The sequence below is a fragment of the Apium graveolens genome, chromosome 4, assembly GCF_009905375.1.
Source record: "Apium graveolens cultivar Ventura chromosome 4, ASM990537v1, whole genome shotgun sequence".
NCBI classification, from domain to species: domain Eukaryota; kingdom Viridiplantae; phylum Streptophyta; class Magnoliopsida; order Apiales; family Apiaceae; genus Apium; species Apium graveolens.
This window is the reverse complement of record NC_133650.1, coordinates 194346457-194366298: the sequence shown is the minus strand read 5'-3', so window position 1 is coordinate 194366298 and position 19842 is coordinate 194346457.

Sequence of the window (19842 nt, the reverse complement as noted above, 5' to 3'; positions counted from 1 at the left end):
AGAACAGACATCCTTCATAATGAAGCAAGCATAGTATGTACCGATCTTTGCGGATTATTAATTACTAGTTAGTAATCCTATGACCAAGAACTATTTAAGTTTAGAGTTATCATCTTTTTAGGTCTCACTATTATGATCTCATCATAATCCATAAAAAGCTTTACTCTAAACTATGGTATATCTTATTTAAACACTTAAATAGATAAAGCCCGTAATAAAAACAAAACAAGTCTTTATTAATATCAATGAAATCAAAACAGATTACATAAAAGTTATTCCTAAATCCTAATACATGATTGGACTTAGGACATATTCCTTTCAATCTCCCACTTGTACTAAAGCCAATCACTCTGGTATCTAATACCCGTCTTGTCTTTATGACGATCAAAGTGACTTTCATAAAGTAGCTTTGTGAGTGGGTCTGCTATGTTGTTATGTGTGTCAACTCTAATTCAATACAATATAAGAAATGTTACCGTGCTCCCACTAACCCTTTTGTAGATGCATGGTTCATCTACGTTTTTGATAAAATCAAACTCTTTGATTGTCTCATCAAAACATATGTTCCATCTACGAGAAGCTTGCTTTAAACCAATTATGGTTCGCAGTAGCTTACACACTAGGTTTTCATTTCTCTTGGAAAGAAAACCATCTGGCTAATTGCCAGATCTTATAGTCGTAGTAAGCAGCAATCGCAAGCAAAATCCGAACTGATTTTAACAGGGCTACAGGTAAAAGGTTTCATCAAAGTCAATTCATTGCCTTTGTTTGAATCCTTTTGCCACAAGCATGGCCTTATAGGTCTCCACCTGGCCATCTGCTATAATCTATCTTTTGTATCCCGTATACATAGATTTCATTCCGGATTTCATGGCCCTATGCCATTTCTCTGAGTCAACACTACTCATAGCCTCATTATAGGTCACAGGGTCGTCATCATCAATGATCGACAACTCATTGTCATTCTCAATGACAAGGCCATATTTCCTCTCAGGTTGGCGAGACACTCTCCCTGACCTATGAATGGGTTGTTCCACAAAAGGTTGTTCAGTCAGAACAAGTGTTTCCACTTGATCCGTAGTAGTTTGTGCTTCTTGAACTTCATCAAGTTCAATTTTGCTCCCACTGTTTCCTTCAAGGATAAACTCCTTTTCCAAGAAGGTAGCATGTCTGGAGATAAACACCCGATGATCGGTGCAAAAGTAATACCCTAAAGTCTCTTTAGGATATCCCACAAAACTACATTTTCCAGATCGATATTCCAGCTTATCTGGGTCAACTTTCTTGACATAAGCTGGACATCCCCAAATCTTAACGTGTTTAAGACTCGGTTTCCTTTCTTTCCATATCTCATATGAAGTTTGAGGAACAGATTTTGGAAAGCACCTTATTCAGTTAATATGCTGAGGTTTCCAATGCATAACCCCATAGGAATACTGGAAGATTCTCATAGCTCATCATGGACCGAACTATGTCTAACAAAGTTCGATTTCTCCTTTCAGATACCAATCTGGAGGAGTCCAGTGGGAGACTATACCATTTACTTAGAGATAATCTAGAAACACTCCATTAAAGTATTCACCACCTCGATCTGATCGAAGAGTTATAATACTATGTTTGGTTGTTTCTCCACTTCATACTTATATTCTTTGAACTTTTCAAAGGCCTCAGACTTGTGTTTCATCAAACACATATCTGAATCCAGATCTATCATCTATGAAAGTAATGAAGTATGAAAATCCACCCATGGCTTGCGTAGACATTGGTCCACATACATCTGTGTGTACCATTCCTAGCAAATCTGCAGCCCTTTCTCCATGTCCACTAAATGGAGACTGCAGTACCACTATGAAGTGAGATTTTCATCATCCCTTTTCTTTTATTAGTTTGTTCAATCTGAATTAAATTATTTCACATACATACAGACCATTATTTAAAGCACCACGTCCATAAAGAATATTATCTCTAAGAATAGAACATTCATTATTCTCAATAATAAATGAAAATCCAGCCAAGTCTAACATGGGAATAATATTCCTCACAATTGAGGGAACAAAATAACAATTATTTCAAACAATAGTCTTGCCCGTAGGCCTATGTAAATGAAATGATTCTACATCTACAGCAGCAACTCTTGCTCCATTTCCCATCAGTAGAATCACCTCCTCTTCCTCAAGAGTCCTACGTCTCCTTGGTCCCTGCAACAAATTGCAGATATGAGAACCACAGGCGGTATCTAATACCCAAGTAGAAATGACATATTCACTTCTATCATGAACATACCTGAATCAGAAGCGGTAGTCTCACTACCCTTCTTCTTCAATTCTGCAAGGTAAACCTTGCAGTTCCTCTTCCAGTGCCCCACCTTGTTACAGTGAAAGCAAACAACTTTGCTCTTGGGGTCTTCAGCTTTTGGTGGAACCTGCATTTTCTCACCTACTTTCTTCTTCTTGGAAGAGTTCCTCTTCCTTTTCTTAGGATTGGAACCTTCACCAATTAGAAGAACAGAACTCTTCTTAGGAAGAAAATTTGATTCCGCAGTCTTCAACATGTTGTGGAGTTCAGGCAGGCTGACATCCAACTTATTCATGTGAAAGTTCACAACAAACTACGAGAACGAACTCGGAAGCGATTGCAAGACCAAGTCTTGGCTCAGCTCCCCATCCATGGCAAAACCAAGTTGTCCAAGACATTCAATCAAATTGATCATCTTAAGTACATGGTCATTCACAGATGATCCCTCAGACATCCTACAACCGAACAACTCCTTCGATATCTCATATTGAGCTGTCCTCCCTGCCACATCATACAACTCTTGTAGATGCATGAGGATAGTGTGAGCATCCATATGCTCATGTTGCTTCTGTAGCTCAATGTTCATGGAAGCTAGCATGATGCATTGAGCAACATTTGCATCATCTATCCACTTATGATACACAACATGTTCATCATTATGTGCATCACTAGCAGGTTCAGTAGGCTTAGGTGAGTCAATCACGTATTCCAGCTTCTCAATCCTGAGAACAATTCTCAAGTTTCGAAGCCAGTCAGCATAATTAGGATCAGTCAATTTGTGAGCATCTAGTATGCTCCTGAGTGATAGTGCAGAAGACATAACGTACAAAATAAATCTGTAAATGATAAACACATAACAACACTTAGCAAATATTCGATTTCATTTCAAAACACTATATAAATCAGGTCTTTATTCATAAGTGGCTCCCACTAGTTTTCCTAATTTATTTAACCCCCTACATGAAAAATTAAGCATTCATAATGCTAGTGGGAATAGGGATCCTACATTCCATTACACAACCCCGGCTGTGGCACAAAACGCCATGTAATGTTCAATAGGCAGACAACTCTTGTCAATTACATCTAATGTTATTCCCTAATCAAACTTTAGCCTCTTGAATAATTGAGTCATGGCTGTGGCACGACAAATTCAATATTCTAAGTCAAGTCTAACCCAACATTCCGTACAATTGAATCAGTCCCCAAAGGCCCACGGCTGTGGCACGTAACGACCTTTAGATTCTTATTCAATGTACACATCTCTATGTAATAGACAAGTATTTCTTATTTCGAAATCAAAGCCCTCGGCTGTAGCACGAAACGACAATGATTCAAAAATAAGAACTACTTTCTACCATGTTGGAAGGCTATGACCGACACAAGCCCGTTGTATCATTGGCCAATTACTACTTGATATTATTTAATTTTAGAGGGATTATATTACGTTACAATCATAATCATATTATAAAGAGATTATTCCTTTTAAATTAAATATTTCAAATCAATAATCAATAATCAGATGATTCCCAGATCGGGTGGAGCATTGTCAAGAGGCGTCACTTAATAACCCTTTCTTACAGATAGAAATCTGTTGTTGACAGAATCATCCTTTCTCTCATATCGACAATTCATATTCAATTACGTGTTTCATAAACACATGAATCTCATGATTGTATTCATAATATTATTATTAAGGTTATGAAACAATTTCACTATACTAGGTTGTCTAACAAACGCCTTATGTTTATTTAAGTTCACCTAAATCTATCATCGCATGATAAACTAAGCATATATCACATATATCAACATGAATAAACATCAAGGTAGGCAGGTTAAATCATCTAGCACATTAGTCTAAGCATTATACATCTCTATGTATCACATGAAGCATTTAAAAGCAATTAAAACAGTCAAAAACAACTTTAAAACACTTCATGGAAATATAAACAATTCAAAACTTTTATATAATCTAAAATTGATCACTCTATTAGATCCGTCTCGGAAAAACGAATCCAACGGTATATTGCACGCCCAAAACGGAGTTACGAAACTCCCAGAAAATCAATTTTAAAATCAACAGACGGGCTGTAACGCATTACAGGAACGCGTTACCAGCCCTGTAACGCATTCTGGTGATGCGTTACACCCCTTTTAAGCCATTAAAGGGTGTAACGCATTCCGTGAATGCGCCACAGGTGTGTAACGCATTCCCGGAATGCGTTACACCCCTATTTTTTTTCTTTTCTGCAGCAGCCGCCGACAGCATCTCTCGAACAGCGTGCATCAACAGACTTGTACCTTGCTTTGCTTTCTTCACACAGCAGACAAACAGCAGCACACATATACAAACAACAGATGATACAAAAATATATATATACTATATATACATATATTTACTTATTTAATTATGAATTTAATTGCTAGAACTTCAAAAATTCATAATAAAAAATCTATACATCATAAAATTATGAAAAAAATACTCAGACGATCTACAACACTTGTAGAATCCAGATCAACATTCAAAATTATTCTGAGAAACGATTTCTCATCAGAAAAAATTAATCCATAATATAACTTGTAAAAATCATAATTAATTCATACAAGCACATAAAATTCTGAAATTTTTACCACAGATCTATATGCATACAACCTATGCTCTGATACCACTGTTGGATTTTTAACGCAGCGGGGTCATGGTAAAACACTTTTACACATACAAAATCCAAATTAAAGCATATAAATCATGAATAAAAATTCGAGGGATCGAATCTAACCTTTTAAAATACTTCGGAGACAACAATCAGAGATCCTTAGCAGTTGCTCCTCAAGTGTGAAGCACTCCACCGGTATCCACCAAGAAAACGATGTTAAGGAGGACGAAGGAGGTGGAGAGAATTGGGTTTTCCAAACTTTTTGAGTTTTCGGGTTCGATGTGGGTTGGAATAAAATAGGGTCTATAATAGTGTATTTATAGGCAAAATTTTTAGCTGAAATTTTCCCATAAATAATATTATTATTATCCCATTTATTATCTCATTAATAATTAAAACACCTTTTAATTATTAATCCTTTTTCTAAACACTTTAGAAATAATTCTCTCTCTTGATTTAATTTACAAAAATTAAATCCTTTAATTAATAATATTAAGAACTTTTCTTAATTAATTTATAATCAATTAAATCTCATTTAATCAATTATTAAATTTGCCAATTAATTATTTATTTCATAAATAAATAATTATTAGCCATTATTAATTAATTTCTCCACCATTAAATCATTCTCTTTTTATGGTGTGACCCTGTAGGTTCAATATTAAGCCGGTAGTAGAAATAAATAATAATAAAACTATTTTATCATTATTTATATAAATTCTCTAATTTATTAAATATGATTAATTAATTAATCACATTTATTCTACATCGTGAGTGATGCTTCTCAACATATCGCGACTATCCGGATAATATGAATTCACTGCTTAGAATACCAAGAACCTGTCAGTGAATAGTTACCGTACAATAAACTCCTTCTACCCAACAATGTCCCGATTAAATACAAGGCATGGATCTCATGTCAAGCCTATCTAATTCAATCACTTGCTTACCATTTACTATGCGTAGTTCTATGTAAATTAGAAACTCCTTTCTAATTTCATTCACTCTGGCCAGAGATTCCTGAACTAGCATAAGTGGATCAGCCTTGAACATTCGCTTCCTTCACTGGAAGGGGTAGATCCTTTATTGATCATACACTATCTTCGTGTACAAATTCCTATACCCGGAAGAGCCCTAATAATTGTCCCTGGAGACTAAGAACTAAACCAAAGTATAGTTCAGTGTACACAAGATGACAATGATGACCTCAAGTCTAAGGATACTTGTACAACTATCACTATGTGAACAACTGCTGACACGTGAGTGAACTCCATCAGTTGTTCAGCTGTGCGAGTCATGTTCAGTGAACTTATTCTATAATAAGCACCTACATACTAGCTATAGTGTCACCACACAAATGTCTATGAGAACAGACATCCTTCATAATGAAGCAAGCATAATATATACCGATCTTTGCGGATTATTAATTACCAGTTAGTAATCCTATGACCAGGAACTATTTAAGTTTAGAGTTATCATCTCTTTAGGTCTCACTATTATGATCTCATCATAATCCATAAAAAGTTTTACTCTAAACTATGGTATATCTTATTTAAACACTTAAATAGATAAAGCCCGTAATAAAAACAAAACAAGTCTTTATTAATATCAATGAAATCAAAACAGATTACATAAAAGTTATTCCTAAATCCTAATACATGATTGGACTTAGGACATATTCCTTTCATCAGTAAGATCCCAAATCCGTCTACCTTCAATCAGTATGCCTGCTATCCAGACTAAGGGGGAGATGGTGACCAAGCCAAAATCAACAAGCCAAAGCCAAACCACTCGTGATGTTGATAAAGACAGACTTCAGATAGCTGTAGAAGGAAGTTGCATTGAAAAGGAGTTCAATGTATTGCTTATGGCACTGAGAGTTTCTCTTAACAACAACTACATCACATACAAAAGGGCTTTGGTTAAAAACATAAACTTTCTAAGAGTGGTGTTAGTGACAAATGGCAATTTCGGAGAAAAGAGAATTGTAGTCAATGTCAATGACTGTGGAGTAGACATGTGTTTGTATGTGTCTCTCTCAAATCTTCAATCCAAGAGAGCATCTGAGCTGGATGTCATCATTGAGAAAGCCAACAGGGTGATTCCAGAGGACACTCAATTACTTGGAGAGCTTAAAAGGGCACAAATTGCTGCATTTCCTGAAGCCTATCTTCAACTAAGTAAGGGGTGGCCTACATCTGTTCTACAACCAGAAAATGTAAATAATTCATGATCCCTAAATATTGTGTTATAAGAAACTTAAGATTGATCATGACATTGGAGACTGACTTGAGGACAAAGAAGATGAGGACTGTTGAAGATGAAAAAATTATCAAGATTCTGAGAAGATATTTGATAAATACTGAAACCATGCTACCCAAAACTCAAATCAACACTAGAAATGACTTGTATGATGATGAGCAGAAGAAAGATGATCAAAAACCTTCTGGCTCAAATCCAAGTCAATCTAGAAAAGCAGCTGGTAGCAAGGTGACGGAGAAGAAGAAATAAAAAGAAGAGAAGAAGGAAAATAACGACTACAAAAGGAGGAGAAAGGATGGAGAAAAAGGAACAAAACAATAGAAAGTCCAAGAAATCCAAATCACTCAAACTCAAACCCTCAAACCTACCAAATCAAACACTCAACAAACTCAAGCCTCAAAGCCTAAATACATGTACAAACAAACTGCAAATTCCTTACTCAAAATACCAATCACAACCAGCCATATCTCCTTAAAAAAATCTCAAATCTACCTACATTCAAGACTCCAATAAAAACTCACCTCAAAATTGTTAGGAGAAAACCTAAGAAAATTCAAGCTAATGCTGGTGCTATCTGGAACTGCTTCAATCAAGCTAATTTTTTACCTATAAATGGGAGCATAATAGATGATGACTATCACCAATAGTTAGCTGAGGAGATAGTCAAAGTTTGGGTTATCTCTCTAGGAGAAGTCAGAATCTAAAACATGGATGGCTCTTTCATTGTGCTTAGTAGAGAAGTAATTGAAATATTTTCAACCATATAATTGAAAAGAGTGATAAGTTTGATGAAGGATAAAGATTCAAGCACAAGGATGTGAAAGGTTGAGAGAATGGGATTTAAGGCATGCTAGGATTAAGGTTGAGAGGGAAGAAAGAGAAAGGCAATATGCCAAGGAGATTGAAATGTTTGAACAAAGATCAAATGAGCTCAATGTGAAGGGCTTGAGTAGAATCTCAAAAGATGGACACTTTCTGAACATTAATGTTGGCATGTTTTCAAGATTAAGAGTTAATTACGTCAATAATTACTCATTAGAAGAATGTCTCAGACTGGTGGAAGCCTTAAGAGGGACATAAATTATTGAAGAACTTCAAGTGCTAGTAAATCTTAAAGACCTCATTATGAAAGAACTAGGTTTTGAGAAATTCACCCGATGTTTGTAATTGTTAAATATATGTAATTGATCAATGTATAAATAGTGTAATTCTTATTTAAATCTATCAATTTATTGTATTTGATTTTAGCTTGGACTTAGTCTTGCTATCAGGCATGAATTTGTGATAAGCAGTCTTCTCACAAATAGGGGAAGATTGTTGTGCAAAACATGCCTGTATAATAACAAGACTAAGTCATATTGACATTCCTAAGTTTAAGTTGTATGATAATCAAAATTTGTATTATGTAATTGTATTCCTTGAGTCTGTAGAAGTGTTTAGTAGATTAGACTGGATGATTTTTCCGTGAATAGTTTCAAGCTAAGGAATAAACTCTGGAAGAATATCAAGTCATTATCATGCCTCAAGCAAAAGATGTAGAAAATTGGAGTTGAATAGTGCTGTTCTAGAAACAATGTTCTAAGTCAAGATATCGACAAGTCACAAATCAAGGTATATCGGGAAGTCATTCGATAAGTCTAAAATTACTTGTAGAGAAGTCCAAAATGGCTTATAAAGAAGTCTCAGAGATATCAACAAGTCAAATAAAGATATAGAGAATTGGAGACATCGACAAGTCATTTCTGCATGTAGAGATCTCAGAGATATCGACAAGTCAAATGAAGATGTGAAGAATTGGAGATATCGATAAGTCAACTTCTCATGTAGAGATCTTAGAGATATCGATAAGTCAAATGGAGTATATAAAGATCTCATAGATATCAGAAAATTACTTCTACATGTAGATATCTCAGAGGTATCGACAAGTCATTTCACATGTAAAGAACTGGAGACCTCGACAAGTCAAATATACCTATAAAGATCTCAGAGATATCGATAAGTCATTATACTTATCGATATGTCACTTCTTTATAGAATAATTAGAGATCTCAATATACTTCTCAAATTTAGAATAGAGACAAGTTCAAGATTCAAGATTCAAGATTATCAGTCAACAAACAATTCATTCACTGAATTGGAAAGTCTACAAAAACTGCTTGAAGAATACAAGATTAAGGGCCAAGATTAACTTGACAAATGGTAGTCAAATACCTGCAAGATTCTGCACAGATTTGCTAACACCAAAAAAAGGAAATAGACAAGGTTGTTTTAGAATTTGGTTTAGTACATTTTAATGCAAGTTTTGTAAACTCGTGCTGCTACTCTAAAAAGCATGTGCAGGTCCTTAGTTTACAAGTAACAAACAGATCTAGATTTTCTTGTGTTCTATTAAGATATAAGCTGAGTTCTTATTTTCTTAAGAACGCAGATTTGTAGTAAGACAAACTTGATTAATACAATTAAGTGAGTTTTTGATATATTGTGTTTGTGTTCATTATGTTAAACATAATACCTACATATCTTAACTGCTTTGTTCAAAACATAATCCATAAAGCTTAAAACCAAGAAAAATCCAAGAAACACATTCACCCCCATCTGTGTTACATTTTATAGCATTCAATATCTAACATATCCCATTGAGAAATACATGATAAGTGATACCCTATTTTTATATGCGTATTGAATCCTGTATTTTCTGCCATTTATTTGAAAAATCTCATTTTCGTCAATATTATTTAAAAAATTGTTATTTTATGATTTCACCCGAATAAGACTCGTACATACATATAATATCCTATATTCATAACTTAATCTAATTTTCATGAGGTTTTCTTACCGATTTGAGTTCTTTGACTATTAAAATTACGACTATTTGGTTCGTTACTCTGTGTGACATGTATATTTTATAATATGTGATGCAAGAGCAACTATTGAAAATCTATGAATGATACCTTATGGTGAGATTCTGGTTTAATTTGAATTTTATGTTAGGTTTTTGTAAGTTTCATTTTTCTTTATCTTATGCTTCTTTAGGGTATGTATGTCATAATTTACAAAATTTATATTTTCCTCTTTGATCTAAAAAGACAAGTTTACTTTCTTGAACTTGTACGTCTTAGACTCTTACGAGAAGGTATTTCGAATGAATGAATCATGAGCTGGTTTTTCAGCTCTTGTCTGTCAGAAATTTTCTTGAATTAATGAATGGGGCAATTTATATTACATTCATTGTTAAAGATATCAGTAATCAGGTGAATGTACCGATTTATGATTAATCGTAAAATTAAAAATTAATCGGAGGAAAAACAACCAAGAAAGTGAAGCCTATGACTTTCAGGTCCAAGACCCTAACCGAATCTCAATCTTCAGTCAACAAGGGAGATCTATTATACATCTGTGACATCAAGGAGTTTTCAGAAATAAACCTCTACTTAGATGAATTGGAAGAAGTAAGAGGGATTTATGCTCATAAACATCTTCCTGAAAGGCTGGTGCTCAAGTACAAGGGAGGGAGAGAAATCACATGGCCTCTTCACAGGATTCTTGAAGAAAGATGTTCTGTTCTAATAAAGATCTACTCATCCTTCAAGAAGAACTTTAGATTTAATGTGACTGCAAGAAGATTAGTTTTAAAGAAGATTGAAGAGCTAAGGAGTAATAAAGCCAAAGATGCACTACCAAAAACTCTATCAATTCCCTTCACAGGAAAAAGAGTGCATTTGAGGCCCTTCTGGATGATGGAATTCATAGATGATAAGGGAGTTAGAAGATTCTTCAGATTGGATGACCAATTGAGTATCTCTAGCAATGAGACTCTATTGGAAATGCAAGAAAAGCTGGATCTATCTGAAGCTAATGAACTTGAATTCCACAAACAACTCCAGAATCAAATAGAAGAAAACAACAGGAAGCTTGGGAAGAAATCCACACAATCAAGGAAATAAAATCATCTGCTCAGATTAGAGGAGCACCTTGATAATGATTGTGAGAACTCTTTGAACACTTTGCTTTGTTCAATTTTCAATGAATATTGTAGCACTTATTAGTTTTATCTACTACTTTTTAATCTGTATTTTTAGGGTATTTTGTTATCATCAAGTTCCTCTTAATTTATGGCTACAATTCCAGTAGACATAAATTGGGGGAGATTGTTAGGAATATGTTGTGAACTTGATGATAAGTTAAACAAAACACCTTAGTAGATTTAACTTAGTGAAATTTGTAGCTCTCGATGGATGATCTAATATAGTCCTGACGTATGAACTTTATAATCTCGATGGATGACAATTTGACATCCATCGAGAATGTAGCTTATGTAACAAATAAGTATTGTAGCACATTTCTGCAAACAACATGTTTTGGTCTAGTAGATTATGTAGGGTTCTCTAAGTCATATTGACTACTAGATTGATATGCAGAATAGGTTGATTAATCATAAATATGAGATGTCTTGTAATTCGGTATAAGTGAAATAGAGTCAAGTGGCAGATAGACTCCCGACGGATGATCTACAAGACTCCCGACAAATGATCAACAAAGCTCCCTACGGATAATCATCAAGAGTCCCGACGGATGATCAAATTCAAAAGCGCTGTTGACAGTGACAACACAGTGTCTGTTAAGCAGGATTTTGAGAACAAAGAAGCATTACCATTTCCATGCAAATGTGAAGATATTCAAAGATGCTGGAATAGAGTAGTGAAGCAGCATGGAGTTAGACTAGATATGTTTTATTTTATTATCTTGTCTTATTATCATGTAAACTTGGTTATATATAAACCAAGTGTAACAAGTAGAACAATTAAATAAGCAAATACATTTTCTCAGAGAAACATATCAAGCTGTATTGTGTAAGTATTTCTCTGTAGTTTATTTGTTCAACTTGTAAAGCAGCTGTGAGCTATTCAAAGCTTCACATAGTTCTCAAACTTATATATATATATATCTGGTGGATACATTCAAATCCACCAGAAAGTTTTAAAACTTGTGTTTTATTACTTAGTGTTTTGATTTCAATTATCTTTCTATTCCGCACTAAAGCAAATCAAACACTGTTATATATATTAAGTTAGAACTATTTTTAAATCTTGAAAAGAAGCCAGAATTATATTCAACCCCTTTCTGTAATTCTTGTTGTATTGTTAGGGAATAACAATTGGTATCAGAGCCAGCTCTTGAAGTACAAAGAGTTTAAAGATCACAACAAATAACAAGATGAACAAAAAGGATGTTGGAGTCAAAATTCCATTTCTGGACAAAGACAACTATCACCACTGGAAGGTGAAGATGCACCTACATCTTCTTTCTCAAGATGAGACCTATGTGGACTGCATAGAGAGAGGTCCTCATGTACCAATGAGAGCTGCAACTGGAAATGAAACATCTGTTCCAAAACCTAGGCATGAATGGTCAGATCCTGACATTAAGCAAGGCAGGAAGGATAAGAAGGCCATGAACATATTCTTCAATGGAGTTGATGGTGATATATTTGATAATATCATTAACTATAAAATAGTGAAAGAGTTTTGGGACACAATCCAGATTATTTGTGATGGTACTGAGCAAGTGAGAGAGAATAAGATGCAGCTCCTAATTCAGCAATATGAGCATTTCCATTGTGAAGATAGTGAGTCACTCACTGATATATTTAGTAGATTTTAAAAGCTACTAAATGCTCTAAAGCTGCATGGAAGAGTCTATTAAATAAAAGACTCCAACCTCAAGTTTCTTAGATCTCTCCCAAAGGAGTGGAAGCCAATGACAGTCTCATTGAGAAATTCATAGGATTATAAGGAGTTCACCTTGGAGAGACTGTATGGCATCCTAAAAACCTATGAGCTTGAAATAGAGCAAGATGAAAGGATGGAGAAAGGAAGGAAGAAAGGAGGGTCCATAGCACTGGTTGCTGAGTTAGAGAAGGAGAAAAAGATAAAGGTGAAAGTTGTTGAGTCTACATCAAAGGTCTGTGAGAACAAGGGAAAAGGGCTGGTAGCTGAGAATGAAGATTAGTTGAGCCAAGATGCATAGATGATATTGATGAACATTTAGAATTCTTATCCATAAGATTTTCCAAGCTCAAATTTAAGAAGAATTTTGGAACAGCCAAGCCAAACAGAAACATGGTTGATAAGTCAAAGTTCAAGTGTTTCAAATGTGGCTTGGCGGGTCATTTTGCCAGTGAATATAGAAAGTCTGATTCTAGCAAAATGAAGTTTGAGCTTGTTGATTATAAACAAAAATACTTTGAGTTACTCAAACAAAAGGAAAGGGCTTTCATCACATAGGAGAATGACTGGGCTGCAGATGGATTGGATGAAGATGAAGAAATAAGCTATGTCAATCTATCCCTAATGGACAAATCTGATGAAATAGAAACAAGTTCTTCAAGCAATCAGGTAATCACCACTAACCTAGCATATTTATCTATAGATGAGTGTAATGATGCAATAAATGACATGTCTACCGAATTATATCACCTGCGTGTTGTACTTAAGTCCCTCACTAAGGAAAATGCTAAAATTAAAGAAAACAATTTATTTATAAGTGATATGAATAATGTGCTAGAGTCTCAGTTTATTGAATTTGAGAAATTGAGAATTGAGTGTAAGATTGCTAAGGATAAATTAACTGAGTCCTTGAAGAAAGAAGAGATTTTAAAGAAGCAGCTTGAATGAGAACAGGAAGTGATTAAGGCATGGAAATCATCTAGAGATGTTCATGCTCAAATCACTAAAGTTCAAGGTATTGAGTCCTTTTGTGATGCAGCCTAGAAAAAGAGTAAAGAGAAGCTTGAGTCCAATTTGGTTGAAGGATTGTTGATAGATGGGGACTCGACGGATAAAAGATTATCCGTCGAGTGACAAGGAGCCACATCCATCGGCTGTGAGTAAACCAGTTAGCAGAGCTAAGCTAGCTAAGTTGAATGAGAAATATGGATCAGTTTCTAAGAACTTTATTCCAGGGGAATCAAGTCAAGCCAGAAAAGAAAAGAAAGTTAATGTTGGTCATATATCTATGAAGCAATTGAATGACAAATTAAAAAAGATTGAAGTTAAAACAGAAGCTAAAAATAAAAACAATACAAATGAGAAAGTAGGAATTAACAAACATAACAACTATACACCTGATAAGTATGCACCAAGAAAAATCTGTGTAAAGTATGGTAGTGTTAATCATTTTTCTGTTAATTGCAAGCTTGCCATACCCACTCCCATGTCTGCACCTTTTTCTTTTCCCAACATGACTGCCATGCCTATGAATGCTATGTCTACTCAGAATATGAATGCACAATTTGCTAATATGCCATTTGCACCTAATCCTTATTATGCTGCATTTAGTATGCCTCAAATGCCATTTAGCATGCCTTACTGGAATAACATGTTTGCAAACAACATGCCTTTTTTTAATCAAAATGTGCATGATAATTTTGTTTTAATGACTGGTTTTAAGGGTCCAACTCAAATGACTAAGGATGAATCAGAAATCCCCAAGTCAAATGAGGTTAAATCTAAGAAACCAAAGAAGAAAGCTAACAAGGCAGGACCCAAGGAAACTTGGGTACCAAAATCAACTTGATTTGATTTTGATGTGTGCATGGAAACAGAAAGAATCTTTGGTATCTGGATAGTGGTTGCTCAAGGCACATGACTGGAGATTCTACCCTGCTCACTGAGTTCAAGGAAAGAGCTGGCCCTAGTATTACTTTTGGAGATGACAGCAAGGGTTATACTGTGGGATATGGCTTAATTTTAAAGGACAATGTCATCATTCAAGAGGTTTCCCTAGTGGATGGTCTCAAGCACAATTTGTTGAGTATCAGCCAGCTTTGTGATAAGGGCAACTTAGTTACCTTCAATTCAGAAGCCTGTGTTGTGACAAACAAAAAGAGCAACAAAGTGGTTCTCACTGGAGTGAGAAGAGGAAATGTGTACTTGGCTGACTTCAACTCATCTAATGCTGAATTAGTCATTTGCCTTCTCAGTAAAGCAAGTCAAGATGAAAGTTGGTTATGGCACAATAAGCTGTCTCATCTAAACTTCAAAACCATGAATAAGCTTGTCAAGAAAGAATTGGTTAGAGGTATTCCTCAAGTGGAGTTTACTAAGGATGGATTGTATGATTCCTTCCAGAAAGGAAAGCAGATCAAAGAATCATTCAGAAAGAAGCTTGACTCAACAATTGAAGAACCTTTACAACTATTGCACATGGATTTATTTGGACCAGTCAATGTGTTGTCCATCTCAAGAAAAAGATATTGCCTAGTAATTGTAGATGATTTCTCAAAGTTCTCTTGGACATATTTTATAAAATCCAAAGATGAAGCTAGTGAAATCATCATCAATCACATAAGGAAGTCAACAATCATCCTGACTTCAAAGTAAGAAGAATCAGGAGTGACAATGGAACTGAGTTTAAGAATTATGTGATGAGATCATATTATGAAGAAAGTGGGATTATGCATGAGTTTTCTGCAGCAAGAACCCCACAACAAAATGGAGTAGTGGAAAGGAAGAACATATCTCTTATTGAAGCTGCAAGAACAATGCTTGAAGAATCAAAGTTGCCAACATATTTTTGGGCTGAAGCTGTGAATACTGCTTGCTACACTCAGAATATCTCTTTGGTTAATCAAGCAAAATGCATGAGACCCTACCAATTGTTCAAGAATAGGAAGTCAACCCTAAATTTTCTTCATGTCTTTGGCTGCAAATGTTATATCTTAAGGAACCAAACTGATCAACATGGGAAGTTTGATGCCAAAGCAGATGAAGGAATTTTTGTTGGATATGCTGTTGGAAAGGCATTTAGATTCTACAACCTAAGAACCAACATTGTAATGGAATCGGTACATGTTGTGTTTGATGATAAAAAGATTAAAGAACTGTAAGATGAAGATTTTCATTGAAGCCTCAAATTTGATAATGTTGAGATGGTTAGTGATGACAGTGATGATGAAAGTGATCAAGAAACAATGGCTAAGGATAATATAGAAAAAGCTACTACTAATGAAGCACATAACTCAACATCTGTCGAGTTACAGAATGCTTCATCCATCGGTAGACAATCAGCCTCATCCGTCGAGATACAAAGTGCATCATCCGTCAGAATAATGAGAGAAGCTGAAAGTCAAGGCAGATCACTTACAGAAAGAACTCCATCCTTAAGTCAAAGATCCATAAACTCAGGGTGAGTTTCTCACAATCAAAACTCAATCACACATCAAGACAACAATGAGGCCTTTTCATCTAGAGCTAATCTTCCTCAACAAAGAAAATGGACTAGAGATCACCCTTTTGAGCTCATCATTGGTGATGCATCTTCTAGAGTTCAAACAAGGAAAGTAACTCAAGAAGAATGTCTATATAGTAGCTTTCTTTCCAAGGAAGAACCAAATAAGGTAGAAGAAGCTTTGTTGGATCCTGATTGGGTCTTAACTATGCAGGAGGAGCTAAACCAATTTGAAAGAAACAAGGTATGGAAACTGGTACCCAAACCTAAACGAAAGAATCCAATTGACACCAAGTGGGTATTCAGAAACAAGATGGATGAAAATGGCATAGTGGTCAAGAACAAAGCTAGATTGGTTGCTAAAGGATACTATCAACAAGAAGGAATATATTTTGATGAAACTTTTTCTCCTGTTGCAAGACTTGAAGCCATCAGAATTTTCTTAGCCTATGCAGCCCATGCCAATTTCAAGGTCTATCAAATGGATGTGGAGATTTGGAGGAGGAAGTCTATGTCATTCAACCTCCTGGTTTTGAAGATCCAAATTTTCCAGAATATGTCTACTATCTTTTGAAAGCACTTTATGGATTGAAGCAAGCACCTAGAGCATGGTATGACACTTTATCAAAGTTTCTTTTGGAAAATCACTTCATAAGAGGTATTGTTGATAAAACTCTGTTCTTCATAAATGTTAGTGGCTCTAGCATACTTGTTAAAATTTATGTAGATGATATTATATTTGGCTCTACAAATGAAAAACTTTGCAAAAAGTTTGCCAAATTGATGCAAAGTAAGTATGAAATGAGCATGATGGGAGAGCTAACTTACTTTCTTGGTTTACAAGTTAAACAAGTTAGTGATGGAATATTCATTAGTCAAACCAAATATATTTTTGATCTTTTAAAGAAGTTTGATCTAATGGATTGCACATCTGCAAAAACTCCAATGGCCACTGCAACTAAACTTCAATTAAACACTACTGAAAAGTCTGTGGATATTTCAAGCTATAGGGGCATGGTTACCTCACTTTTGTACTTGACAACTAGTAGACCAGATATAATGTTTTCTACTTTTCTTTGTTCTAGATTTCAGGCTAATCCTAGAGAATCTCACTTAGTAGCTATTAAGAGAATTTTCGGATATCTCAAGGGAACACCAAAACTTGGCATTTGGTACCCTAGAGATTCTGGTTATAATCTAACTGGTTATTCATATGCATATTATGCAGGCTATAAAATAGATAGGAAAAGAATAACAGGACCCTGTCAATTTCTAGGGAACAAGCTTGTGTCCTGGTTCAGTAAAAAGTAAAATTCATTTTCTACTTCTACAGCTGAAGCTGAATATATTGTTGCCGGTAGTTGTTGTGCACAGATTTTATGGATGAAGAACCAATTACTGGACTATGGTCCTGTGATAACACAAGTGCAATTGCTATCACTAAAAATCTAGTACAACATTCAAGAACAAAGCACATAGACATCAAGTACCACTTCATTAGGGAACATGTGATGAATGGTACTGTGGAACTTCATTTTGTTCCAAGTGAAAAGTAGCTTACAGAAATCTTTACTAAGCCACTTGATGAATCCACCTTTTCTAGGTTGGTAAGTGAGTTAGGTATGCTTAATTATTCTTAAATCATTTCAGATATTTTTGCAAGTTGTAATGCAGCCAGAAACTTAATTGATTTATATGTTTTAGATAAAATTTTGGCTAAGTCAAAATTTACATCCCGACAGATGCTCATTAACCATCGAGTTTGATCATCCATCAGAATAGAATATCTTAATAAAAATCAATTACTTTTCTGGATTATTTTATACCCGACGGATAATCGCTTTATTCTCATCCATCGAATTGTCTAAATCTTAGCCGTTGGAACTCTAAACATTATCCATCGGTTATACTTATAGTCTGTAAGTATATCACGACGGATAATTGACAGAATTTTGAAAGTTTATTTATTTTAAACTGCTATTTTGGGTTATTTTGATTGGTTACTTTATTTCATTTTATTACTTTTGACATTTTATTTCTAAGATAGTATGAAAGCAAAATTCATTCTTATTCTATTCTTTTATCATTCTCAAATCAATTGCTCTAACTCTCTTCTTCTTCAAAGTAAATACTCTCTCTGCAAATTTCCTTACTTTAACAATGCCACCAGTAGTCAAAATCATGTCTCAGTCTGGATTCATCTATTAAAAGAACAACTTCGTAGCTCTTGTGAACAAGGAGATTCCACAATCTGAAGATTTTCACAAAATGATGAACTTTATGAAGGGATGCAAACTCAGTTATGCTATGCTGGAATCACCCACAATCTACTATGAAGTTGTGGAGGAGATATGGACAACAGCTGTGTACCAGTCTACTAACAAGACCATAACTTTCACTCTTAAAGGTAAGCAGTTCTGCATTAACAGTGATACAACTCAAGCATGCTTTAAAATTCTTGAAAACACTACTACTGTTCCACACACAGATGCTAATTTAGTTACCATGCTTAATTATATTGGCTATGATCTCCCTACCTCTAAGTTAAGTGAGATTAGGAGGCTAGGTCTTAGAAAAGAGTGGAGTTATTTGTGTGATGTAGTTACCAAAGTATTTTCTGGTAAAGTGAGTAATTTTGATTATGTTAATACTGCCATGCTTTATATTCTAGTTACTAATAAGTAATTTAATTTCAGTGACATGATCATGTTTGAGTTAGGTTATAAGTTAGGGGAAGTTAATAAGAGAGGTAAAAGTGTCTATTATGCTAGATTCTTTATGATGCTTGCTAACCATCTTATTGAGAATATTGTTATTGAGAACCCAACCAACAAACTGAATTGTTGGGTTCAAGAAAGGAGAATCATTGCAAATCTCAACAGAGCAAGTCACCACAAAGAGGTGCCCCTCTTCTACTTTCAAATCATGGAGGGCCCTCAGGTAAGTGAAGTAAGCACCACCGTCTCCACTATCCAAACTCACAAATTTCTTTGCCTTTAAGTGTAGCTATGGCATCTGTGTCAATGACCCAACAGATGCCTACCCAAGCTACCAAAACAAAAACTTTAAAATCCAAAACAAAGAAAGCCCCCTCTGGTTTCTCTCAAAAGAAACCAGTTACAAAATCTACCAAACCTAAAGAGGGGAGTGTACAGGGTAGTGAGTTGGGTGAGGGACAGGGTGAAAATCAAAGAAACCCTAAGGATAAGGTTGGTGAGGAAAGTGTACCCAAGCCTAGCCACACCATAGTTTCCCAACAAATTGTGGTAGTTTTTAAGGAAATTAGCACAATTCTAGCTTCATCCTCCCAAAAGGATGTTGCTATTGAAACAAGCTCCCAACTAGGAGCACAAGCCAAGAGGGTAAGGGACACAAGTTCACCTCAAACCTATGCCAGAAAGAAGAG